The following is a 27786-nucleotide window of genomic DNA, read 5'->3' as shown; positions in this document are numbered from 1 at the left end:
CTTCGTCGTCCGGCGCCCAAGCCAGACTTCCAGAGCTGCTGTGGCGCCTCCCGCCGCTCAACGCAGGGCTCCGCGGCGCCTCGGGCTCGCTCCAGTGCCTAAAGCTGAGGCTCCGCCGCAGGGGCGCGGCCCGAGCCTCCTCACCGTCAGGACTGCTGGGCGCCTCAGCCGTGGGGCTGCCCATCAGGTCCGCGGGCTCCGCGCTGCGTGAGCACGGCCGCAGCCGCCCGAGCTCCAGCTGCCCGGTGCTGCGTGTGCGAAAGGCGCGGAAGTCCCAGGCGCGCGGCCCGATCTCAGGATCCTCAGCCGCCGCCTCCTCGGCCTCCTCCTCCAGCCGCCCGGGCGCCTCCGGGGAGCGCGCGGGCCGGGGCCGCCGAGTAGGACGCGGAGCCGGAGCGGCCAGCTGCTCCTTCCTGACCATGGTCACCGAGATGCGGTAGACGGTCTTCCTGGGGGGCGTCCCGCGCGACATCGCGTCTGCGGGCGAAGACGCGGGTTCGCCGCTGCTGTCCAGCAGGTACATGTCCCCAGGGGCCGCGGCCGCCGCGCCGCCCTCCGAGGCCGGGCTGCATCCAGCGCCGCCGACCGCCGGGACGCGCGCTTCGGGCGCAGAGCTGGCCAGGTGCTGAGCCCGAGCGGGCAGGGAGCGGCGCCCACGCCCCCCGCGCGCAGCGAGGCCCGCGCTCAAGCTGCGGGAACAGCGCCCCTGGAGTCCGCCCGTCCGCGTGCCACGCGGCCCGACTGCCGGGGTCCGCGCCCGGGGAGCCGAGCCATGGGGGGCCGGGCGGGCGCTCAGGCACGGAACCCGCCTCGCCGGCAGGTGCGGCCTGGGTGCGCAGGGCCCGCGGCGGGCGGCAGCGCCCGCGGCTTCATTGTCTAGTGCACGGGGCCCAAGCGCATCCCAGGGCCTTTTTCTGCACAGCTCGGCGATCCGGCAGCCTCCGCCTCTCCCGAGGCTCCCGGGCGCGCGAGTAGCTGCGCCGGCCGCGGTCGGTCGAGGGGCGGGCGGGCGGCGGTTTAAAATGGAAATGCGCGCCGGGGCGGGGCGGGGCGGGCGGAGGCCGACGTGCGGAGACTGCGGGCCGCGCGCCCAGCGGGGCCTGCGGGTCCCGGGAGCGCGGAGGCGGCGGCGAGCGCGGCGGAGGGCAGGTCCAAGCGCTGGGGTGGATCCCCCGCGCGGAGCGGATCAGCTCCTAGCAGTAAACCTATACTACACTCTCCAGGACCTGCTGCAAGGTCATCTGAGGCCTCAACTATCCCTGAAGCTTAGAAAATGAAACTCAAAGGACCTGCTGGAAAAGCACCCCCACGAGGCTGGGGCAGGAGGATGGTTGAATTTAAGGCTAGTTTGATCTTACACGTCCAGTTATCCCAGCCCACCCACAAGGAAGATACCAGATCTCAACAATAATAAAGATTTCTTTGGAACCTGTAACTTCTAACTCCTCGAAAACAAGAGGATCTGGAGAGATGGCTCAGCAGCTAAGAGCACTGTGTTCCTACAACCCACGTAGGGATTCACAACCAGCTCTAACTCCAGTTTCAGAAGTTCTATGCCCCCTTGTGACCTCCAAATGTGCCTGTATGTTCTCTTGGTACATTGTACATACACATAATAAAAAATAATTTTAAAAAAAAGATCACACAAAATCAGTCACTCCCTGGCGCCAGTGGTCTCTAAGGTAATTTATATGGTGTTTTCCAAAATATAAATCTGCTACCTGAGCAGCAGGCTTAGAAGCAGGAAGAGCAACTTGCCAGTCTCCTCTCCTTCCTGACCACCTGGTTTCTCCACCAGTAAGATGGAGATAACGGCTCCCTAACTTAGATTAGCACTCTTGAGGCAACTGGAACCTCACCATGGAACCTCATGGGGGGGGGGGGGGTGTCAGGCACACTCACCATGAATATTTAAAAGTTGCATATCCCTTCACTCCAGCTCACCTCCCCAAGTGTTCATCCCCACCCCCGTGTGATACAGGATTTATATACAGACATCAAGCCAGACCATCAGACTATCTTCTGATCACAGATGTGCTGCTTCGTCTTCCGGTTTACAGGGCCCACTCAGATGCTGATAGGGTCTCCTCTTGGCCTACAAAGGCCAGGGGACCCTGGAGGCTACACATAGGCAAGGTACAGGTGGCTGGGAAGGTCAGGCATTTCTAAGGTCTCTTTCTAGCTCATCACCACAAAACGTAGGAGGTGTCTGTTGTGCTCATGCCAGTGACAGTGGTGGAAGGATGAATGAATGAGTCGGGTCTCCCGGAACTGAAGTCTATGACACCTGGATTTTAATGGCAAACTATTAGAAACGCTTCTACGTGACTCCTTTACTTATTGCCTGCCTGTGGGCAAGCACACGTCGGGTAGGAGTATATGGGGGAGGTGCATCTGCACGTGAAGGCCCCAGGTCAATATCCTTCCTCTCAGCAACTCCTCGTTTTATACATGAAGGTAGGGTATCTCACTGGAACAAAGAACTTGATTTGGCTAGTCTAGCTAGCCAGCATGTTCCATGGATCTCCCAAACTCTGTCTCCTCAGTACTGAGATTATAGGTGGGCTACCACATCCACCTGACATTTAAGTGGGTCCTGGGAGTCCAAAGTCCTGCCCTGATGTTTGTATGTCAAGTACTTCTCCCACTCAGTCATCTTTCCAACCTGTATTTCATTTTCAAAGATTTCAAAATATAGCTAGCCACCACCGGTGACGTCTACCTCAACTACAAGATCCCTACCATCAGTTATGGGCAAGGTAGACATTTTGTTTGAAACTCTTCGTCTCTACAATGGTCCTTCAGACAGACCATTCAAAGGTCAAGGCCATGACATCCTCTGTTTGAATAAAGCAGCTCTCTGATAAAACTCAAGAGCCACCAGCTATTCTAAAGGCATGAAGGCAGGCATGAAGCATGTTAAAATGTCTACCTCTATCCAGTTAGGAGGATGCTGAGGCTCAGAGCTCAGGCTGAGTTCTCCATGACTGAGTGCACAGCTCCTGGGTGAGAATGGAACTGGAGTCAGACTCTCAGTGCCCCGGTCTGCATTCACGTCTTTTGTTTCAGCAGCTTCATTGGCGACAAAGAGCAGAAAAGCGTGACCAGTACTGGCCTAGGCACCATTAAAAATTAAACTCCTGGTATAACCAGGAAGTATTATTAACATATTTTCATTGTTTTTCTATGGACTTATTTATTCATAAAGAGACTGTGTGTGTGTGTGTGTGTGTGTGTATGTTATACTACATACAAAAGGACAAGACAGGGTTCTCTTGCCTCGAGGAATTCACAAACTTATAAAAATGATGTTTGTAATTTTAGGACTGAAAGAAACGGTGGAGGAAGTCTCAGAGTGGCAACAGTAGCCAACATGCCACTCATCTAATAAGTCAGTGCCACTAGGACCTGGCCACAACCTAGCCTTACAGCAGTACAGTGGCTCGAAAATTCCAGGTCCCCAGATCTTCAAGATGAGATATGGGAGCTGCCCACAGGAAAGAGAGGGCCGCAACCCTGGGGTCACTGGAGCTGGAGGCTAACTCTCAGTGTGTATGAACAAGGCTTCTGGGAAATGCCACCATGAACCTTAATAGCATCTAGTGCATAGTAAAGAAAGGGAGACACATGTCCCTTATTACCTGAAGCATACTTCACAAAATGAGGGTGCGTGTGGGGGGGGGGGATTTGGAATTCCTTTACAGCTTTACAGCAGTGGTCTTCAACCTGTGGGTCACTACACCTTTGGAGAGCAAATGACCCTTTAACAGGGGTTGCCTGAGAGCATCAGAAAACACAGATGTTTACATTATGGCTCACAACAGCTGCAAAAATACAGTTATGAAGTAGCAACAAAATAGTTTTAAGGTTGAGACTCTGTATTAAAGGGTCTCAGCATTAGGCAGGTTGATAACCGCTGCCGTTATTCTTTCTTGGTATGGAATCCATCCCAGGTTTTGTGCATTACCCTACAAGGATGCAAGCTGCAGAGTAGAAGAATCCATTCCATCCACCTCAGATGACACACAGTCTCCCAGGGAGACTCAGAGCACCCAGCCTGCCAAGCTGCTGCTCTCTCTCTCTCTCTGCACTCTAAGCAGGAGGAAGCAGGAGCCCCACAGCCAGTCCTAAACACCCCCTGAAGGCCTACATGTCCCTGTCATAGCGTGTGGCCTCTCCCCGCAGCCCTGGAGACTTGGGCTCTCCCAGTCTCAGAAGACACAGGATCCTGAGCCTGTCACTCCAAAACCTAAATCCCCAGCACAAAGCCAGACCTGCCTCTGCTCAAAGGAAATGCTTCACAAGGCTTGCTGAGTGCTCCTGGACTATTTTGTTGGGTGTCCCTAAATGGATACTACCAGACCACATCTTGGATTTCCCATACATACCATATAGCATATCACCATTTTAGAACACACTCACACAGAGTGTGTCCTTGATCTCTCTGCTCTATCCTTCAATAGCACACGGGCATGGCTTGGGCACTGCAGGGATTCAATTGTCTGAATAAGAAAAGTCTAGTGGGTCCAAATAGCCCTGCTGATCCCCTAATTCCTCACCTTGGCAGCTGGCCACCCACCTCAGCCCTAAGCTTACAGAAGCCTTAGGCCTACGTCCAGTGCCATTTCTAGCAGGTCATCAGTTATGCCTCTTTCATGAACAATAGATTTTGCAAGTACTGGTTAGAGCCTATAAGCTTTATTTAGAGGAACCTCTTTGCAAGTCAGCAGAGGAATCGCCTGATTCACAGGCCAACTTTCCAAAAAACACAATTTGATAGCTAGTAATCAGGGTCACAGTCTCTTAGATGCTTGTCTGCTGGCAGCAGACATCACAACGCATGGTCCTTCCCTGGGCACAGATGCCCAGAGCCACAGAGAACTTCTTGCTGGGCTTTGGGAGCTAGCTTCTGGTAGCTGGCTGCCTGACAGGGCGATGCTGTATGTCATCTTCAGATCTTCTCAGCATGAGTCTCCATCCCATCAGGACGGCTGTTTCAGAGGACTTCTGATTTGAGATTTGTGTTCTGTGTACTGTCCCAGCCTTGGATGATGCAGTATGTGGGGACCCCAGCTTTCGTATTTTATAAGCTGAAGGTTGCAAATAGAATCTTGTCAGGCCTGTTATCCCAGAGACTCGAGAGGTTAAGATAGGAGGGACTGCTAACTTGAGGCATTTGTGGGCCACAGAAGTAGTTCAAGTTCCTCTAGGTAACTGAGCAAGACCCTGTCTCAAAACAAAAATACAGCCATAGGGTTTTGGCTCATTAATGGAATGTCTGCTGTCTAGCAGGTGCAAGGCCCTGGGTTCAGTCCCCATATCCAGCTCCCCCAAAGATACAGGGAGAAATGTGAATAAAGCACTGCTGAACCTGATGGCTTAGTCAAGAAGGGAGTGTATACTCCTCTTCAGGGCAGGGACATGCTGACTAAGCAGGAGGCAGGACCACAGGTCCTCTGAGCACCGACCGTCACGCTGCCTGTGCCATTCCTCATGGAGCAGCCACAAAAGTCAAGGCTGTCAACAGGCCAGAGACTGTGTGTGGCCAGACACCTGCTGGCAGTGTGCTTCTGTAAGCATTTCCATTGTGACTGGAGGTTCCTGGCTGTCACCTCAGTGACAATGTTACCACATTTTAGACACTAACAAGGAAGGAAGTCTGGTCAGGGAAACTTACCAAAACCAAATTTGGCTTGACTCCAGGACAAAGCGCTGCCCTCTACCTCCTGCTAGAAAGCAGCACTGACAGGACCAACGGGTAACGGTCCCCCAATGTGAGGGGAAAGCACAAGAAGTCTTAGTGCCCTGGTAGTATAGAGTATAGTCTAGCTCAGTCCCAGGGAGTCCTTGATGTCAGGTAAGCTCCACAGGAGGTGATACACACCCTACATGATGCAGTGGCCAGGACATGTATCCTCCAGCTGCAGAAGGCTGAGCCACCAAGCAAGGGAGACCTGTCAGTCCTGCTAGGTGCTGACTGACTTCCAACAAGAGGCCAACTGTTCACCTGCTGCTAGTGGTGTCTGTACATGGAGCTGGCCTGAGTACCAGTAAGGCTTGCAGGAAGGAGAGGAGGAACCTGCAGAGCAGAAGGTCAAAGAAGTAGGAAGCTGTTTGCTAAAAGGAAGCAAGTGCCAAGGGCTGAGAGCGGGAAGTGAACAGTGCCCACAGTACATGGCAGGGTGACACTGAGAGAAAGAGGTTCCAGGCCAGGCCCCCTCATTGCTGTGACATTCTGCAGGACAGTCTGTTGTTACAGAGCCTCCTTACAGGCAGCAGGCCTCTCCTCCTCCCACTTGATCCCAGTAATACCCTTCCTGACTATATCAGCAAAAATGTCTCTACGTGTTGGCAAATGACCCGAGGCCAAGACTGCCATGGGTGGGGCACATCTGCTCCAAAGGTGCAGACTCTACACTGAGCAGAAACTAGAGGTGCCTCCCAGCCACACTTTCCCACCTCTATGTGGGTGAACAGTAGCCACCATCTCTAGCTGGGCTTCCCACCTCTGCATGGGTCAACAGTGACCAGAGGCTCTAGCTGGGCTTTCTGTGAGAGAGACTGCCTTCTTTCCAGGAATCAGCCATAAAACAGAGCAGCAATAGTGAGATGCAGGTCATCAGATCACCCATCATCCTGTGACGATAGACAGGTCATCTACCAAATACTGAATGAACAAGTCTTGTGGCCATGAATAAAATGCTGGGGGCAATTTTGTAGATGTTTACAGCTAGGCAACAATACACTCATTTCATCTACAGATGCCCCAAGTTAGGTGTACAGGGGTCAGGAAAAGACCAGCACTGGGATGGTTTATATATGCTCAGCCCAGGGAGTGGCACCATTAGAAGGTGTGGCCCTGCTGGGGTAGGTATATCACTGTGGGTGAGGCCTGGAAGCCAGTATTCTGCTAGCAGCCTTCAGATGAAGATGTAGACCTCTCAGCTCCTCCTGCACCATGCCTACCTGGATGCTGCCATGCTCCTGCCTTGATGCTAATGGATTGAACCTCTGACCTGTAAGCCAGCCCCAATTAAATGTTGTCGTTATAAGAGTTGCCTTGGTCATGGTGTCTGTGCACAGCAGTAAAACCCTAAGACAAGCACTGACCAGCTTCTCCAAAGCCTCGGGATCCTACACTGTCACTGCCCACAGAGACGCCATCCTAACAGAAGCTAACAGAGCCTTCTGCAGAAGGGCCAGAGAGGGACCCAAACCCAGTCACAGCTTTTCAACACAGCCTGGAACAACTGAGGACAGTCCCAACCCCAGCTAAAACCGTATCTCCACCTACATGGACCAGCGAGAAGCTGTGGTTTTCTAGCATGCTCTACAGAGCATCCACTGTGAATAGCTTCACTACCACACATGGAAATGTTCTATGTGAAGAAGACTTAAGACATTAAGTCAGATCTATGAGCCATCACTTTACAGAAATGAATTCAAGCAACACTTAGCACAGCAGCTCCTACTTAAGAGTGACTCCCCAAGGACTCTACATGGCTACAACCACAGCATGCGGAAGGATTCCCACCCCATCTTCCCTCCCTCCAGCCTTCCCACACATCAGCTGTGTGCATGCAGCCAAGGAAAAGAAATAAGAGGCATCAACAAATGGGACACACCCCTCACTGGCTGTGAAGTATGTCCTAGTGTCACAGAAACTCTTTCCCTAGAGGGCTGGAAACATCTACCCCTTTCTTCAGCGCATCGAAGACAAGCCAAAGTAATGGCCCTATCACAATCCAGCCTGGAGGACTAATGAGTTCGTCAGGCTTTCTCATCGTGGATCACAAGTTGCTCACGGGAGGGTGGCTAACCCCAATACAGTTGCCCAGCAGAACGCCTTGCCCCAGCATGGATGATGCCTTCCCAACAGAGGCAGAGTTAGGTCTCCTTTCTGCTGGCCTTTCAATCTATAAACTCCAGTACCTGCAGAGACCCCAAGACCACATGCAAGTACAACAGAATTAGCAGTACACAGGACTAGCTTAAAGCACAGGACAGAGTGACTGAGATTCGGTGAGGATCCTCTAGGAAGGACCATCAAGAGTTAAAGAGGCCTGATCTTGAGAGTCACCTGCATGTAGAGGTGGCAGCTAGGCAGAGAGGAGGGCACTACTCAGCAGATGTTAGTAGAAAGCCAAGAAAGGAATCCTTGGGCCACCCCATCTTCCTACACCGAAAGGTTTAACAGGTTTTCCTGGCACTTACATGAAGATTGAAGTGAAGGCCCCAAATGATGCCCCGAGTCTGCACAGGTCCTGAGGAGCACATTTTGACAGTGACCACATCTGCATCCCAGGCTGGGCTCTCCCAGAGGGCTACTTGGAATTCTATGACCAGAGGTTTCAAGAGAGGATCCATTCTCTCTGTCTAAATGTCATGCCCTTCCCCCTTCCTCCCTCCCTGCCACTGTCAACCAGTGGATCATTTCAGTGGTCCTCAGGCACCAAGGACAAGCAAACCCAGGCAGCAGACAGCAACCACTTCCCCTGGCAGTTCCAGGGGAGTAACTGCCTCGTACCTGAGCTCCTTGGAAGAGAAGAACAAGTCACCATATCATGGCTGGCACTAACAGAAAAGAAAACATCCATGGCTTCTTACCTACCTGCCTCACACCTGCCTCCGGGGGCCTTATGCAGACATCAAGCTAAGCTTCAACAGCTCAGGGGGTGGGGCTGAGGTGCGGTGTGGGCGGGGCGAGAATGAAGCCTCAGCCAGGAACCCAGCCTTGCCCCAACCACTGTACTTCCTCACCATGCTCTGACAATCAGCTACCTGTGACTCCTTCCAAACTCAGCACCAGCTCCAAACTCTTCCACAATGGAAGACAAACTGAAGAATGGTGAGCTGAAGAGCAATGGTCACCAATTTGGGGCATCCCAGGACTTGTAATGGTACTCCCACCAACACTGTATGTTGTGTCAGGAGTGATGTTAAAGATGGAGAACTGTCAGCCCACACAAAGGTTCCAGGATCTGGAAACAGACACTCTTGACATAGGAATCCCGAGACACTGCTGCATGCTTGACAGCAAGGAACACACAAAGCAGGGACTAACTCCATACCCCTGGGCCTCTTATCCCTCCCTCAAGACCAGTCCACCCCAAAGGCAACCATCACACCTGCCCGTCCCCTCATGTTCCCTCCACTCCAGGGCTCCTCCCCTAAACCGCACAGGTGGCATACCTAGAGCTGACTCCAGCTGTAGTCTAAGCTTTCCCCTCTCTATCCAGCAAAGAACCGGGGATATCACAGTCCACAGCAGATACTTCCCTACCTGCCCCTGGTGACTCTTAAGATGTCATGCCTGGTCACGGCCCTAAGGAGACCCTTTGAGACCCCAATTCAGACATGGCTTCTGGACCTGCACAGACATCACCTGGGAACATGTCCCTCCCTATCCTCATCCCTAAGAGGAACACTCTAGGACACATGCAGCAACATCAAGAGATGTCGCCAACCTCTCCTGTAATGATAACAAGATCTAGGCCCTCACTACAGCCCCAGACAGCCCTATCCCACTCCAATGTTTCAAGCTGCCTGTCCCCTCGTACTATGAGGTTGAGTCATTATAGTCACCTAGAAGGAGCCTTCCTCCACCTGCAGGCCTTTCCAGACAGCACCCATCTCCTGTACTCTAGTCAGAACTACTTCCTCCCCCTCTGGGGATTTCCCATCCCCTCACCCATCCCACACAGAAGGACGTCCAAGCCAAGCATCCTTCCAGCCTCCTCCACGCCTACACTCAGCTCCCTCTCCAGAAATGGTCGTCAGCCCTGATAGCCCGGCTTCACGGTGCAATTGTGCTCTGTAACCATGCCTTGCCTGCGGAGTAAAATGCACCCTCCTCAAGTGGCACCAAGCCTGACACCTTCAGCAGAACACCCTGCAGAACCCTGTGGCAGGGCCAGGTTACATGACTTGAATGACACAGACCCCTGGGACCCAAGCAAGGGAGCCCTGAGCCTGTGAAAACATGACAGAGCTATGACAATCAGACAGACAAGCAGGATCCAGTGGGTGAGGTGTTGACCCAGTGTTTACTGCAAGGCTGCCCCCACCTCCCACTGGCAACACCTTCATCCCCTGCCCCCACCTCCCACTGGCACACCTTCATCTCCTTTCTCAACCCTAACCACATCATTTGCACTCACCCCATGACACCTGTTGGAACCAGCAAGATGGAACCTAATATGTCCCGTCCGTCCATCCCCCACATGGCCTTGGCCATGCCCTCCCTGAAGAATAGACATGCTTCCCTGTGTCTTCCCTGGGAACTTAACCTCAAGTCTCAGGGACAGCAGCTTCCCCCTCCCCACCACTAGTTTCCTGATAGACAAGTCCTACTGGCTGGGGGTGGATCACCTCTGCAGGGTAGCAGTCAGCCCTGACCCACTCATGTGGCAAGCCAGATCAGCTGACTTGAACTGCACCCCCATGGTGCCCCTTTTTGGACCCCTCTCCCACACAGAAGTTTACCTCCAGCAGTTAGGAACAGACACAGGGAAGGACAGATGGTGAGTCACTTCTTCCCTGACCACAAAAATCCTGAGTGCAGCTGACCCTGGGTGGCCGCCCTCTGTGATAGCCTGTTCCTCCCTCAGTGGAAACCATGAAAACAAACTTACTGTGTGTCCTGGGGGGAAGGGCTGCTCCAAATGTGACGGCCCATGGTCCAGGCCTTGCTTCATTTCAGGGAATAGGGTACTAGGCATAAGAGTAGGGTGCAGAGGCTTTTGGTAGCCCTTGATGTTCAGTTCCTAGTTGGGTGCAGGACAGGAACCATGGCATGTCCAATGTTGGCATCCCTAGGACTGGAAGTAGCCAGAGAAAAAGGTGGAATGGCCTGGGCTGCTTCAAAAGAGACTGGCAACAGCTTTGCAGCCAGGGCTGGTGTCGGGACCTGAGGTCCCCAGCACCCAGCTCCGCATGCATTCCCAGTCACTGCTGTCACAGCAGGGGCTGTGAAGGCTGGATATGTAGGGGTCCCATCCTGGCTCCCAGAGAATGGACCTTACCTGCTGCTCCCCTCTCTGTCAAAGGACTTCCAGAGAAGCAACAGTCATCATGGGAAATTTCAGAGCCAAGGAGAGGTGGCAGACAGATAGCAGGATATTCCCCTGGGGCTTTTCTCCAAAAGACTCTGAAAAACTTGGAGTTTACACCCAGGGGGAGCAGGCGCCTAATGCAGCGTTGCTGCATAGCAGTGTGATGCACACACTGCACCCAGGAAAGCAAGCTTCTAAGACCCTCTGTTCCTCTGGGACTTTGGAGCATTCCTAGGCTGCTACCAAACACCAACACACGCAGGTCATCTCAAGGTTCACAACAGTGCCAGCCCACCTGGCCTACACTCCTTCCAGCCTAGCTGAGGATTGACCTAAGGAGGTAGCAGCGTGTAGCTCTTTCCCGTGAGGAGTACAAAACTGATCTGATTCAAATAAGGTGCAAGAAAAGATAACAGAGACCCACCCCCCCCCACACACACACACACACACAGGCCCCAAACACTATGCCATGTAGCTCTTAGCAAAACATCTCATCTCTGGAGATCACTGCCGACCCACCGTCATCACAGTTCCCAGCTCTCCCCCTTCTCTAGACAGCAAAGGTCCTGTTAAGGCTCACCTTGCCCCTCCTGATGCCAGGCCAGTATATGAGGGCATTCAAGGGCATGCATGACTACTTTTATTACTATTTTATGAATAGATAAAAGTCACAGGTTCTAACTGTGCCTGGATCCCATGGGAGACATAAAAACTCGCTGAGGCCAAGCAGCCCATGGGAAACATCTATTTGCTGGGCTACCCTGCCCCACACCAAAATCCAAGATGTTCCCATACTCAAGAGGATGTACTGAATGTTACATGGCTGTGTCTCTACAACACTTACCAGAACCCGTGGTATCTCAATCATTATTTTGTTATGCTGTAACTTTTAAGGAAATAGCCACAAGGAAAGGGGGCTACACATGCTTGTTACAGCTGAGATTTTGTTACCAATAAGTCTGGCCAGTGGTCAGCTGAAGCTGATGCAGAATCCACTGAGGGGCTGTGATTCATTCTGCTTGCCTAAGTGGAAGCAGGAAGAAAGAGGAAGAAGGAGATGGTGGAGGGGGGAAGGAATGGAGAGAGAGGAAGGGAAGCAGCATGGGAGAGAGGCTGCAGAACAAGCAAGCAGAAACAGTAACTGTGGAGAAACATGGAAGCCAGAAGGCTGGGGGACCAGAGCTGAGGAAGGAGAAGGAGAGCAGAGTTAGGACAGGCCCCGCGATCTCACCCCAACCCTCTGCCCTACTGAGCTCCTGGAGTGGAGCCAGCCAGGCTCTGAGCCACCCCCTTGTTGACTGCCTTGTTTGCCTGAACCCCAGCCCCCACCCGTACCCCATGGCTGTCATGCCATACACTGTCATGGTATCTGCTGTCCTGCCTACCCTACCTACCCCAGGCCAGCCACTGTGGAGCTCAGGGCTTTACTGGGCTGGGCTCCGCCATTCATCCTCCCAGGCTCCACCTCCAGCCTGGAAGGCAGCAAGGCAGCAAGGTCTCCCATTGCCAAACTTCCCTTCCCTAAATCGGAAACACTCACTTATAAAGCCATAAATTCTTTCCCATGGAGGCATTCCAGATATAATTAGAGCCCTCCCCAGGTCTGGGCACCAGAGGAATTGCTTGTTCCCCTGAAGACATACAGACCCTTGCAGGAGCCAGGGGCAGCCACTCTCTTACTTCTGCTAGTGGAAGTCGTAGTCCTTTCACTATCAGAGAAAGATGCCCATGTTCTACAGGTAGGAAAGGAACGTGCAAAGAAAAGGCTTTCTTAAATATGGAGCTGTTCAACATTTTAATGGCCCCAGCTAGAGCCACCCTGTGTTAGCTAAGGCTGCCGCCATGTAGTTCCACAGCCTGGGGGCTTCAATGACAGGTGAAAGATTTTCATAGCTATATAGAGTGGAGAACAAGACCAAGATGTAGGCAGAATCAGGGTACCCCTTAGTGGATGCTGCAGGCCACCTGTGTCAAATGGCCCCCTTCACCCCCATGTTGCAAATCCTCCCCTGCATGTCTGTCATGTTCTGATTTCCTTAGGACCATCAGCCCTACTGGACAAAGGTCCCTGTGTTGACCACCTTCATAAAGTCTCTCTCTAACTACGGTCACGTTCTGAGGGACTGGGCGCTAGGACAACAGCCCACAGCTTTCACCATCTCTGTCACAGCTATTTTTCTTGTTACAAAATGACTGGCGGAAATACCTTAAGTTTTGTTAAGGTTTCTTGGGGCTCAAAGTCTAGGCATACCAGATCATCATGGCAGTAAAGCAGGACACAGCTAGTCACACAACTGTAGTTCTTCATTTTTGTTCAATCTGGGACCTCAACATATGGAATGGCACTATCCACATTTAAGGTGAGTCTTCCCACACCAATTAGTCCATCTAGAAATCACTCACAGACATGCCAAAACCCTCCCAGCTGATCCCAGACCCTGGCAAGCTGGCAATGCCAACCACACCTTCATAATGCCTGAATAGTACTAAGGCTCTTTCCTCAGTAGTAAACTCAGGACAACAGCAGCATAAACAGGGCCCAGTGTGCAGCCGGTGCCTGTACTACCAGCAACTTGCAACTGCAGGTCACCTAGGGATGGCAGGGAAACCTCTGGTCTCTCAGGATGAAGCCCCACCTCTCCAGCAATGCCAACTACAGACACTGTGTGCAAGGCTTGCTTTGAAAGCTGTGTCCTGAAAAGGCTGCGATGAACTCATGCAAATCCAGTGTGAGGCTGGGAACCAAACACAAGCACACTGGGCCTGCCCTGCACAGCAGCTGCACCTTCCTGGATCCAGGTATCTGCCCCTACTATGGCATGAGGAACCAAGACAGATGGTGGCAATATTCACTCCCTACATGTGGCCTCATTAGCCAGCAGTAGCAGACGCAGCCCTGGAGGCATCAGAATGGGGTATGCAGGCTGCAGGAAAGGACAGCCCTAGGAGCCTTGCAGGGAAAGAGCTATGGTCTGCCTTCTCCGGACACAGCATTCCCTTGGCTTTCACGGATGAGCTACATTGCCAAGATAGTTATTTAGTTAGAAGCACCAAAGCTCTAATCACAGCCTGCAGCAGCAACATGCCCCACCCCCTTTATAAATCCCTATAGCAAAACCAGGTTCTTACTCCAACATCAATCACTCCAGGGCACTCATAACAGCACCACAGGCTGTGCATGCACACACACACACACACACACACACACACACACACACACACACTCAGGGGATAGGGGGAGAGGCTGAGAAGGGGGAGACAGAGACACAGATACACAGAGAGAGGAGAAAGACAGACACACACACCCAAAGGCCTTAGAGGTCCCCACTGAACACACGTGTGCAAGTGAATCCTGCTCTGTGAAATGTGTTAAAAATGCATGCCTGGCACAAGCACCTCCTTCCTCAGCAGATAAGAGACCCTGCTCCAAGGCACCCCGCAGAGCAGCACACTGAGCCAAGGCCCTGCCCCTGCCTGACTCACAGGCAGCCCTGCCAGAGAAGGCCTGTGCCGGGTTTTAATTGATGAGATGAGAGCACTCAACACAGCTCGGATAACTCAGCCTTCACTCTGGGAAATGGGGACAGCGAGGGCAACACTGAACACAGACGGGGAAAGGCCCCCATGCAAGTAAGCACCGGCCACTGAGCTTGACTTTCAAAGATGTTGCTGAATCCCACTGATCTTGAAGTCACCTATAACCAAAGCCGGGGCCTCCCTTTTGAGTCTGCCTGTATCATCTTCACCTGCTCAATCTGGTGCCACACAAGCGCAGCGTCCCAGGCGCTGACCTCCCAATGGAATAAAATGCTTTAAAGAACAAAAGCGGGAGCCACAGCCTGCCTGTCTTCCGGCACCTGTATACCCCAGTAAGTTCTGCTCTCAGTTCCAGGATGAATTAAATTTCAAAGCGTACATCTGCTTTTAAATCTACGCTGACCTTGTGCTTCTAGATGAACACACAACTCAAAGCGGGGAGGGGGACTGCTCTGGGTACAGCCGTAATTAATATTCTTTCTTCATGGAAGACGTTTGTTTGAAATGATAGGATCCCATCAGAAAGTCATTTTCTTTCCAAGTTCACTGGGCTTCCTATATGAATGTGAATCACAGTGACGGAGTCAAACTGAACTGAGCCCACACTGTTTGCTCCTTGTATTGTTTGACTTTGGCCTAGACACAGCTGGGAGAAACAACTCGGAGATCCCAATAGACTATTTCGGATATTCGTACTCTAATTTGCAAATAATTTGCCTATGTCAAAATAAAGCAGAGATCCAAGGCGGAGAGCTTTCTGATCAAATTATAATCAAGGGATGATGTGTGGGAAGAAAGAGGAGTAGTCTTCAAGTTCCTGTGGGCTCCATTAGAATGCCTGTCAACACTCAGGCAGCTGGGGGCACCGCTGACTACTAATAACTACTAGTATCTAGTTCATGTCACTTCAGATGTGTCACCATCTTGGGGTCACTCATCTGCAGCATACCCACACGGTGATCTCCAAGGATGACCCTCACCTTGTCTGACCTACCTCTTCACTTGGGTGTCTGTGTGAGGGCAGTGGCATGCCTGTGACGGTCTCTCCTGTCACCGTGCCATCTATGGTGGTCATGACAAAGGAGCTAAGGAGAGGACTCCCATATGGCACTAAATATAGAGCTGTAAACAGAGCCCCCTCACCCCTGCCTTTCTTCCCCCTGCTAAACCTATGCTGAAGTGAACATCCAACAGACTGTTGTGAGGCCTGGAATCTACCCTCGGTAAGGTTTACTAATGGCTACGGTTTTTTGTTGTTTGTTTTATGTTTTGAGACAGAGTAGCCAAGGATGACCTTGAATTTCCGGGCTCCTTCTTCCAGTTCCGCAGGCATGTACCATAACGCTCAGCTTATGCGGCGCTGGGGAGCAACCCAGGGCTCTGTGCGCATTAAGCAAGCACTCTGTTGAGCTATACCCCAGCCCTAACAAAAGCTATTTTTAATTTTAAAACTTGGATGCAGACTGGCTTTTCAACAATTGTGTTTATGCTCTGAGCAAAAACACAAAATAGCTTTTTTAAAGTATGTTTACATCTAGCTCTGTGGTTTGTTCAAGCCAACCATTTTTAAATCTATATTGAAAAGTCTCCCTATACTTATCCCATCAATGGAAGGCAGGTGGGGTAGATCTGAAGACAGCAGGTGCCAGGCCATGAATGCCCCTACCTTTTCATTCCAGAGTCACAGGGTTTGTGTGCTCTCAGCAATGGGCATCCCTTCCTTCTCATGGAAGGCAAACCTTTTGAGGGCTAGTGATGCATCCATAATCAGAGAGATTCAAAGACATGGCTGCCCCCCACCCCCACCCACGCAGCACTCTGCTGAGCAGTGAGAGCACCATTACTGACCATTTCTACGCTTCTGTTAAACTCTAGACACAAGTTCTCTTCCCATAAATTTTGGGGTTGCACCCCGCACGGCAGCAGTTTTGCCAGCGTAACAGAAGCAGCACTGTCACCCCAGTGACAACTAAGTAACCTGCTTAGGCTGCTATTCATGGAGGCTGACAGACTAACCAAGCACAAAGACTGCCCAGAGGAAACAGGAGGGCTGTGGGTGAGATGAGGGACCAAATGGCCAGGGCGATACTCCCTGGTAAATATGGAAGTCAGGGCCCCACCGCAGGCCACAGGAGCCAGCTGGGCTGCATCTAAAGAGACATCACGCTTTTGATCAAGCTGAGGGACTGTCAATTAACTGACTGCAGATGATACTATCTATGTCATCCAGAAGGCTAGCCTGCCAGCCACTTGCAGGTATCTTGGAAAATGAAAATAAGCTGACCCCCAACTTCACTGTTATCTATAGCTACGAACCTTTGGTCTTCCTGTCCCCTTCAGGCAACCATTAGGAAACCTTTCAGCTTGACTGACCTGTCTATCCCTCCAGGTGGGTTCATGTCACTTGTACATCAAATCCGGGGAGCAATCAACACACAGTCATAGTAAAAACCGAAAACTTTCCATTTCAGCGAACAACCCAGGGGTCACATCCTGTGAGTCTTTTCTGTAATCCCATTTCTAAACCTGGGAGGGGTAGGCAGGCCCCACATGAAGACTGCTTCTGATAGGAGCCCACCCCTCACCCATGCTACAACCACAGGCCTGGACACTCTTAGTTTTCACATTTCTTTTCTTTTTTTAATTTTTTCTTTCTTTCTTCTCCCCCCCCCCGTCCCCCCCCCCACCCGAGACAGGGTTTCTCTGTATAGCCCTAGCTGTCCTGGAACTCACTCTGTAGACCAGGCTGGCCTCGAACTCAGAAATCTGCCTGCCTCTGCCTCCAGAGTGCTGGGATTAAAGGTGTGTGCATTTCTAATCTTGGTTTCTTATATCACCAAGAGCATCTGAGATGTGTTTGTACTGTGTTTGTCCGTTTGCCTGTGAGGATTTTTGTGTCTGCTTGGTCTGTTTGAACTCTCTAGGCACCAGCGACTGGTATCTGTCTAGACTGCCATCTCAGAGGCATTCTCTTTAAACTTCTCTAAGTAGAGATCTGAAACACAGCATAGGGACTTGAAGACCGTGTTTGGTTGGTGTGCATTCAGGAAGCGCAGCTTTCTCAATGGTCTCAGAGCCACTCCCATGTGTCATCACCCAAGAGTCACTTCCTATCTCTTCCACCAGACTCCTCTGCTGCCTATAAAAGTGTCTTTATCCCTGCAACCTGTACTGATGCCAGCCTCCACCTCTCTTCTTTCTTAAAGCCAACAGCACCTGGCATTTACTCTCAGGAAGTCTCCTATCCATGTACTGACGGAGCCAGACCCTGCTCAGCTCCCGATGAGAGACGGGTGGTCAAGGTGAGATGGCTGCAGCCCCCGCCCTCACTTCTGCAGCATGCCCCCGGCTCTGCCCAGGACACTGTCCGTGAACACATTCTTCTGCACCTTCACTCACTTCAAGCTCAGCTCAGGTTTGTAATCTGGAAAACCGCACTTTTCCTATTCAGAAAATTAGTACTTCTTTTCTTTCTTTTTCTTCTTCCTTTTTTTTCCCCCTGTGCCCAATGTGCCAAGGAACCCTGAACAGAGCAGGAAGGAGGCAAGTATGTGAGTTTATAAGACCCCAGGCCTTGAAAGCACTCAGGCCACAGTGAGAGCCCCTGCCCAGAGCCAATGGAGAACATGTTCTCAACTAACAGATGCAGATGCCTCGGAGAAAGGAGTGGGTGGAGGAACAGCTGGCTGCTTACCAGCAAAGGGCTACCTTGCAATGTCCTTAGGTATGCCCTTGTGCAGTGAATTCTTACTTTAGCCTTCTCAGTCCAAAGACCACTCTGTAATCAAAAGCTCATTTCTTTGCTAGATGTGATGGCTCAAGCCAATACTCTGTAGGATAAGCCAGGAGATGTGTTGTGAATTCAAGGTCAGCCTGGGCTATATAGAGAACCACTGTGAATTCAAGGTCAGCTTGGGCTATACAACAAATACCAGGCCAACCAGGGCTTTCTCAAAAAAGAAAACCCAAGTATCTCTCTGATGACCCAGTGCAGCTACACAGTTTCATTTACTGAAATCTGTCCCTTGCAAGTCCTGTAACCCAAGCTGGACAGTAAAAGGCCACTCTTTTTAAGTACGAGGCATTCCTCCATTGAAAAAGAGGAGGCATCCCTGCCTGTGTGCAGGGGCTGATAGAGTCCACCTATACTTATCATGATATCATGTTCTAGGTACTTTGATTAGGGAATGCCAGCAAGCCTGAAAAGACCATGTGCAGACTAGACTCTGTAGGGAAGTCTGAGGGTTAGAGTGTCCCCTGTGAAGCCTGGTGAAGGGAAGAGGTAGGCACTGTCAGTTCCAAGGCCCTGAACAACAGTGGGACAAAGAATAACCTGAGAATCTCCCCGGCGGGTCAGAACAATTAGGAAACAGTCAGATGGGCCAACCTGAGCCAGGTGTGCAGGAGACAGGACAGACACCTTCGCTTTCAGTGTGCCCTCTCCCATAGTCAGTCACAGACATCTCCCTGCAGGTCACAGTGAGTGGCTTTCGGGAGGTTTAATGAGGATGGCAGTGGTGGTGGACAAGACACAAAACTGGAATCAGGTATGCTGACCTCACCCACACCTGGTCCCCTTACTCCTTTGCTCACTGTCTGCAGGAAGGGCAAAGAACAGACTGAACGCCAAACTCAGCCTGGGGTGGGGGGGAAGGGCAATGCTGGTTACGATTTAATAAGAGCAGAAATGGGAGGAGTGCCAGACTCTTCCCAAATCCCCATATACTAGGCCAGGCTTGAGCCTAGATAACAAAACAACTGCATGGTTAGAAATAGGGAAGCGAACTAACCAGTACCCGGGAGCTCTTGTCTTTAGCTGCATATGTATCAAGAGATGGCCTAGTCGGCCATTACTGCAAAGAGAGGCCCATTGGACTTGCAAACTTTATATGCCCCAGTACAGGGGAACGCCAGGGCCAAAAAGGGGGAGTGGGTGGGTAGGGGATTGGGGGGGTGGGTATGGGGGACCTTTGGGATAGCAGTGAAAATGTAAACGAGGAAAATACCTAATTAAAAAAAAAAAAGAAATAGGGAAGCAGCTGAGAGCAGAGAGCTTGGTACCCCACTGCAGGCTCTGGGTTCCCGCCTCCATGTGGCAATTTTTAAAAAAGAAGCTTTCAGAATAGGGTGCTACATGGCTGATGACTGTGGAATCAGGCCTGATAACAACCTGAGTTTGCTTCTTGGAAGCCATGTAAAAAATCCAAATGCTGTGACACACACCTGTAACACAATGAGAGGGAAGCGGGGACGAGAGAACCACCCAGAAGGTCACGGGCCGAGTGTCCCGGAACATGAAGCCTTGTAGAAGCAGAAGAACCTGCTCACAGAAGAGACCTGACCACTGAAAGGTGTGTGTGTGTGTGTGTGTGTGTGTGTGTGTGTACATGTGTGTGCACGATAACTGCAAGCTTGCTCTCTCTCTCTCTCTCTCTCTCTCTCTCTCTCTCTGTCTGTCTCACACACACACACACACACACACACACACAAACACAACTTTTTAAGGCTGAGATGAAGACTAGGAAGATTTGCTGTGTACGGACACCCAAAGCTCAACTCTGAGCAGCAGAAGCCCATAGGCCTCCACAATCCTATCCTGGACTAAAGACCTCCAAAGGGCAAGTTCAAAGGGACTATGGGATCTGAGACCTTGCTCACATCACTTGGGGACCCTCGGGTAAAAGGCTCAGCGGATCATTTGAATACCTTAATGGTGGAGAGTGCCTAATTACCAGCTGATAATTACACAACCCATCTGCATACAGTTATGATCAAACTCTTCACCTTGAAAGCCACCTGCTGTCCCTCTGTTGCTAAGAAGTACTTACTAACGGAACCCTTGCATGTTCCTGACAATGAATTTCCTCTTGTCATAGCCATCTTGGAGGCCAGCCTGTGGCTTTTATGAACACCTTGGCTCTCTCATTTCAGGTCTAAAGGTGATCCCGTCGGCTGCTCCAGTCCGACTCTGACCAAAAGTGGAGAGAGCAGAATGAGTACACAGGAAAGTTAGCTGCACGGCACAAGAGAGGCCACTCCTGTCACTCGTCAAGACTCCAGCCAGAGCCCAGCTTGTGGGAATGCCCACCTTCCAAACAGAAGAGCAAGACCTGACCAGCAAGGAGCGGCTGAGCTGCATCTGACTGCAGTAATACAGTTATTCCCCAGGCACACTTAAGAGTCACTGTGTCAACCACCTGCATCTTGGGCTCTGGCAACAAGGCCTGCATGGCAAAATATCTTGCAGTAGGATGTACTCGGGTTAGGGGTGAAACCACTTTGCCCTGGACTGTGCTCAGGTTATAAGAGCTTCTAGCTACAGGTACTGACCATGCTCATCTTGGGAAGAGCTCCTGGTGGTGTAACACAACAACCCCCGTGCCCTCAACCCAGAGTCTCCAGCCTCTTGCCACCACTTCAGGTCACAGCAGTGAAGGGACAGCATAGGATTCTGAAGTACTCTCCCCACACATGAAGCTTCAGGTGAGAGCATCACTCAGGAAGTAGAAACATTCACACTGCAGTGAAGAGGCCACCTTCCTGGGAACACCTGACAGCATGGGAGCAGGAACCCCTCTGTTTTCTCATCACCTTCACTTGGACTAAGGCTACCTTTGTAGGCAACTCCCAATCAGATGTGTCAGACCTCCTTTTATTTTCGGTATGACTAATCATTTTTCTATCTTCATTCCATGCTGCCTTAAGACAAGACAGAGTCTGAGGCTAGGGTCTGCTAATGCTGCCCTACTACACACTTTTGTGAAATCTGTGACAGAAGCAAAGGGAACAGGGATTTGTAATGTTCAGATAGAGGGGACACAGCCAGACAGAAGTACAGTACAAAGAGACAGATGTGAGCAAACATCTTTGATTCCAATAATGAACTCTCTAAGTGGACTGCTTATTCTGAGCAGATGATGATGAGGATGAGGAGGAGGAGGAGGAGGATCTGCTAGGGGATAAACTGGGGTGCACCCAGGGTTTCAGGGCGTCGACTCCTTGAATACACCTGTGCAAGTACCAGGATAAACATCAGGCATAGACTCTCAGAGAAGTCCCCACAGACAGCCATGCATCCGCAAACCCCTCACATACAAGGGTAGCGGAGGAGGCTGTATAGGCATTGAGCTCTCTCCCTCCTATTATCTATCAGGAAGAGATCCAACTGTTCTTCCAGACTCATCCCACCCAGCCTCCAGCCTCCAGCCTCCAGCCTCCAGACAGTATTTCCCTTGCAGCACTGTGGCAGCAGCAGCTTCTGGAATCAGTCATCTACAGGGTTGGTGCGTGGCTCCCATCAGTCTCTCTACAGAGCATGGAGCTGCTTGGCAGTGCAGTGGCCCACCTCAAAAGGCATGGCCAGGGAGTCATCTTCTCACTCCAGACCTTCTCTGCAACAAAGCCGATGAATATAAGCCGTACACATCCTGGCCTCTGCCCTCTGCTTCCTTTCATTGGATAACCTGTTTTTCTTCAGAGAATGATCAGAGGGCAGAGCAGACCCAAATGTGTGTGTGAACTCAGATACCAGGGACTTTATTAAGAGATCGCACAGTGAGACTTTTTACAAGGCATGTTTCTGACCCCCACTCTGAGAAAAGCAACAGGGTTACACTCAGGTGGCTCTGCAAAGTGACCTTAGCTCATAGGGCCTCTGTGAGGGTACCAGTGACTTTCCTGGTGAGCTGCTTGGAGTCTCACTCGGCAACAACAAACAGTGACAGCCATTCTTTTGCTGTCACATCGTGAGTCTTCTCTACTTTCTTCAAGCTCCATAAAGGCACTGTAACTCTCCTTGACAAACCCGCTGTAGCTCAGTGATAAAGTCCGAGCTTAGCATCCACAACGCCCTGGGTTCAGTCCCTAATACCAACCAAAACCACACATGGGACAGGGACACCTGGCTTTAGGGTATGTGTTGTCTGTCTGTCTGTCTGTCACTGGAAACTGTAATAACCCTGTAGTCATGGCCACTTGCCCTTCAGTTGTCTCTGCTTTAGTGGAGAGACCTTCTTTATAAGATTGGATCCCACTGTATTTCTCTGCATTCTTCTGGGAAATTTCTGCACAGCTGACCCTTAACCTGAGTATCTATCCCTCCTCCACAGAGCTTCACCAGGTTCCCCACTGCGTCTTGTCCAAAAGAAACCAGAGTCAAGGCCACAAGAGAGGAAGCCAAGCCCAGCAAGCAGCTTAGGGTCTTCCTGCTGTTTGTAAAGCTAGACCATCTTACCCCCCCCCCCCAGACAGCCAAGGCTCTCCTGGAGAGCTACATGCAGGGACACACACACACACACACACACACACACACAGTGCTTCCCTTCTGGATGCAGGCCATGGCTGTGCTCATCTCTGAGACAAAGCCCTCTGCTGCTGGTACAATTTCTAGGACCACAAAAAAAAGGGAGGAAGTGGCCAGACACCAACTGACCACACCAGATTGGTGTGGAGGGCTGAGCCGGCTACCTTCCAGAGTAGGTGTGCCTGTGGGCAGCTGGCCTACTGTAGATGCCTGTGGACAGCTAGCCCTGAGAACAAATGGGGGCAAGAAAGATCAGACTAGGACCCACTGTCCCTTGGTGGGGCTCTACCAAGCCAAGTACCAAACAAACCCTTATCTAGGGCCTGCTGCTGCTGCTGCTGAAAACCTATCCTGCCAAGGCAATCCTTCTGGGCAGACATCTCACCATGTCCCTAAAGCCAGGCCTGTCGGTGTCACACTCTGAAGTGCCGAAGGACGGGGTAGAGGGCAGAAGACCTTGGGCTTCTTTGTACATCCTTCCAAAGGGAAGGTATCAGACTTATGCAAGATATCAGCAAGACACACAGGACAAATCCCTAAAGCCAGGCAGGCTGTGTGTTTTGAGTGAGTGGGCGGCCTTTGACGACCCTCTGTGAAAGCACACGCACAGTCCTGAACCCAGGAACTACTGCTGATATTTTTTTTTGCTGTGTAAAAACACAGATGTAGGTAGGTATCAACAGAAATGGGCAGCCTGCACAATGTAGTGCAGAGGCTAAGGGCATGGAGACAGGCGAGTGGCGGGACACCTGTTACAAGGGTCAAATAATCATTGCCAGGACAAACATGGCATCATGAACAGCAATTTCCAAAAAGCACTTACTGTTGATCCACATGGGGAAAAATAAAGCCGGCAGGGAGAGAATAACACGTAAGGTAAGCTACTGGAAATTAGACTGGAGTCAGCTCAGAATCACAGTGACACACAGCAATAGGGTATCTCTGAGAAAGTGTGCTTCCCCTCCCCCCAAACTGAGGAGGTGCTGTCCCTGTAAGTACTCCAAAGACAAAGTAAAGTTTTAGAGAAAGACAGAAGCCCGGGGCCAGGAAAACAGCTGGCAGACACAGACAGGCCGACATACACTGCCCTGAACTTCCAACTTTTTGACATTTACCAAAGTGCAGCTTGAGTTATTCCCAGGAATGCTAGGAAGGCATTCTACCCAAAAAGGGGGGTGGGGTGGGTGGAGACATTCATTTTCTAACCCCATGCGTCCCTAAAACACACTCATGACACACTAAAAACAGGAATTCCACATTATGGGAGCCTACATATACTTCTGCTCAGATTTGTGCCCCAGAAATTGTAAAATGTAGAGTGTCTTGTCCAGCATTCTAAACTCTCATTTCCGAGAATGTGCATATGTGTGTGTCTGTCAGCAGATGGTAGGCAGAGCAGGTACTTCAGATGGCTTATGAAAGACCTCCGATCTTAACCAGAATTACATTTCTGAAGGAAAAAAAAGGCTCCTGCAGGCAATGTGGGTGGCAGGTCTGCAGAAGCAGCATCCGATGTTACTAACTGGAGGACAATGGAGTGACGCTCACCTCACCCAACCTAAGCAGGCTGGGGACAGGGGTCCTAATCCAGGAAGGCCAAAGGGCTTGTCTGCCACTAGGCTTCGGAATTTGCTCCAGGACACTGTTAACAAGACTGTAGGAGAATAAGAAGGTGGCAGGTAACAGGGGCAGATAAATAGGCAAGAGAAGAGAGGCCAGTCTGTCCCACACATGTTCCTCCTGCAGTTCCTCCCAACTAGACGATTTAATTACAGACTCAGCTTTACACACTGCCCTGTGGTAAACAACCAGGAAACACAACTCTGTCCTACTCTCTAATTAAAGCAACCCTGTGGTGGGGGAGATGGCGTTCTGAATTTTAGGGTTTCCTTGTTCCTCAGTTCTGAGTTGGGAGTCTAGGAACTAGGGGTGGGGGGAGGCAGAGTTCAGGCCTTTTCAGGGACAGTCCTTCCATGTCCAGTTAGAAGCTGGACCCTTGAGGTGAGGTCGGGTGTGTGGAACAACACCACCCCTCCGGCCTGGAGCCATTATGACCACCACTGATCATTGTCTTCTGAGTGTGGTAGAGCCTAGGGTGTAGGGAGCTGGGTCAGTGTGAGTCGGAGCGCAAACACTGCTAGCATCTCAGGCCCATCCAACTCGCTGTAATCTCCATCTGGGAACTAGTCGACAGCAGTGTGAAACCCTGGTGGACACTTGGCTCTCTGCAGTTGTCCCCCTCAGGCAGGGACAGAGAGCATCAGTGATGGATGGTATTCTGCCCATGGGAAGAGAAAAGAGAACCTGTAAACAAGTCACTACACGATTGTGCCCTGGAGGCTGGTCACACACACACACACACACACACACACACACACACACACACACACACACAACTCAAGAGAGGACTCCCAAGAGCCTAGACTGCTAGGAGCATCCCTTGTGGGTCTCAGAAACACACATGGGCAGTTACACTATGAAGAGGAAACTGTCCATTCTTGGTCCCCTGGGGCCCTTGCAAATGATCCAAGGAGGAAGAACTATGGCAGCTGAACCACGGTTTCCTCTCAGCATCCGGAGTTTGGCCCAGCAGAATGATGTGCAGCAAGTAGAGCAAGCGTAAGTCTCACACAGACCCAGACGTGATAAAGGTGATGGGGAAGAGGGAGAAGCTCCACCTCCTATGAGGTCACCCACTCAGGCTTCCACATCTGGTCTTAAACATCTTCCTCCTCCTGTTCTCCTCCCACCTCTTTGGTCAGAGTTGCTGAGCAACAGCAACCAAGAGAAACAAACTCCCTTTCTTCGCTCTTCTTCCTCTGTCCACCCTGGAAAGTCTGGGATTCCCCAGGTCCTAACCCAGGCCATGAACTCTCTGGCCGCACGGCCACAGTGGATGACCTCATCCAGCCCATGGCATCTTCCCAACCTTCTGTGGACGGAATGTTCAGCTCTAAGCTCCCTCAAGCTTACCTTTACCCTGTTACCTCCTACATATCTGCAGAAGGCTCCCAACATCCCAGCCGGCTGACCCTTGTGCAGTCCCGTCCTCCAGTGCCCTGAGAACAGCCACTCAAGTCGTCCCACATCTGAGCTCCCACCCGCCCTTCAGTCTTGAGAGCAAGAGTCTGACCAACCATCCTGCCCACTAAAGCTCTCGAGGAGTGTTCTCAGTTCCCCAGCCCCGGTGAGTCACCTTAGGCCATGGTTCTCAACACATCATATTGTCCTGTAGAGCATCTGGTCTGGCTTGTCATTAGATGGGAAGGGTGCTGGTGCCATATTCTGTATAAGGCCAAGAATGCTAACAAATCCTGTACACTATTCAGGACACCTCACAACAGAGAATCGCCTGAAGTACAATGTGGAGTGCGCCAGACCTGCGAGCTGATGCCAGGGCCGTCCCCCTCAGCTTGCTGCCGGCTTCTTTTCCTCCCCTTCCAGCCTGACCTCCACCAAGAAAGCAGAGCAAGCCCTGGACCCCCTCTCTATGCTCTCGTCATCCGATCCCAAAAAGCAAAGCCAGCGACTGACAATGTTCTTTCTCACCCTTCCCTTTTCTCGACAGGTACGTTGGTTTGGAGTTTGTTTTTAATACTGTGTGTTTGATAATATTCAACCTACTGTTTGTTAATTTGTCTTGCATCTTATTTAAATATTTGCATGCATGCACACGTTTTCACATGTGTGTACACATATGTGTCTGTTTGCAGCACACAACTTACATACAAAGGGCAGAAGACAACTTTATGGAGGCAGCTCTCCCTTTACTTTTCTACATGTTCAGTAGACTGAAGTCAGGTCACCAGGACGGCATGGCAAGCATCTTTACCCACTGAGCCATCTTAATAGCTGTCTTAGTTTGAGTTTCATTGCTGTGAAGAGACGCCCTGACCAAGGCAACTCTTATAAATGACAACACTTCACTGGGGCTGGCTTACAGGTTCAGAGGTTCAGTCCATTATCATCAAGGCAGGGAAAATGGCAATGTGCAGGCAGGCAGGCGTGGTGCTGGAGAAGGAGCTGACAGTCCTACACGTTGGTCCACAGGCAGCAAGCAAGGAGGAGACTGTTACTGAGCAGAGCCTGAGCATAGGAGACCTCAAAGCCCACCCCCACAGTGACACACTTCCTCCAACAAGGCCACACCTCCTAATAGTGCCACTCCCCTTGGGCCAAACATTGAAGCACACCAGTCTATGGCAGCAAACCTATACAAACCACTGCACTAGCCTTCCTTAACTCTTAATAAAGCAAATTAACATTTTCTACCAATGTTTTAGATATTATTTTTTGACTCTTGGAGCACATTCCAACCTTCTTCCTTGCTTTGGTCAGTGTTTCTGGAACATTCTAGAGACACGACTCACTGCACATTCACTCTTCTCACCATTCTGGCTGTTACCAGTTCCCTCCACAGAGGAGGCTAGGTGGCTCAGCTACCCCGCCACTCGGATTTCTATGAGTGAGCACACACATACCCAGAGAGGGAGATGAGAGGAGAGAGAGAGAGAGAGAGCAAGGTGTCTCCCTACAACTGGTATCATGTCCATATGTATTGGGATGTGACCACTTTATATTCCAGAGTCTTCTTTAGAAAAAAACTTTGTTTGTTTTGAGATCAAGCCTCACTGCATACTCCTGGCTGGCCTAGAACTTACAATGTTATTGTTTAAGTTTTTGACACTTAATTCTGTTTAGCACTCGCTCGCATGTGTGTGTGTGTGTGTGTGTGTGTGTGTGTGTGTGCCACAGTGCACATGGGGTTGGTTTTCTCCTACCACCAAGTGGGTCCCAGTGACTGAACACAAGCCATCAGGCTTGGTAGCAGGAGCCTTTACTCCATGAATCTCACCAGATTTCTTGAGTTTTCTTTAGTTTTTCTGTTACCGT

At 51.1% G+C, this 27786-nt stretch overlaps 1 protein-coding gene and 1 long non-coding RNA gene across 5 annotated transcripts in view; one reads left to right on the top strand and one right to left on the bottom strand.

The window, feature by feature from the left end:
• Agap1 (ArfGAP with GTPase domain, ankyrin repeat and PH domain 1) overlaps nt 1–27786 on the bottom strand; it is a 440472-nt gene that overhangs the window by 314013 nt on the left and 98673 nt on the right. The window lies entirely within an intron of this gene.
• Nucleotides 343–26762, top strand: Gm41914. 3 transcript variants are annotated; one of them, XR_003947925.1, is made up of 5 exons: nt 343–517; nt 17798–18006; nt 20523–25512; nt 25898–26080; nt 26223–26762. It is a non-coding gene; the product is annotated as a predicted gene, 41914 (long non-coding RNA). The 3 variants fall into 3 exon arrangements; XR_003947923.1 differs by having other exon boundaries at nt 20523–26080; XR_003947924.1 differs by lacking the exons at nt 343–517; nt 17798–18006 and adding an exon at nt 19762–19942 and having other exon boundaries at nt 20523–26080.

Source organism: Mus musculus, chromosome 1 (genome assembly GCF_000001635.26).
Source record: "Mus musculus strain C57BL/6J chromosome 1, GRCm38.p6 C57BL/6J".
NCBI classification, from domain to species: Eukaryota; Metazoa; Chordata; class Mammalia; order Rodentia; family Muridae; genus Mus; species Mus musculus.
This window is presented reverse-complemented; position numbering and strand designations above follow the sequence as displayed.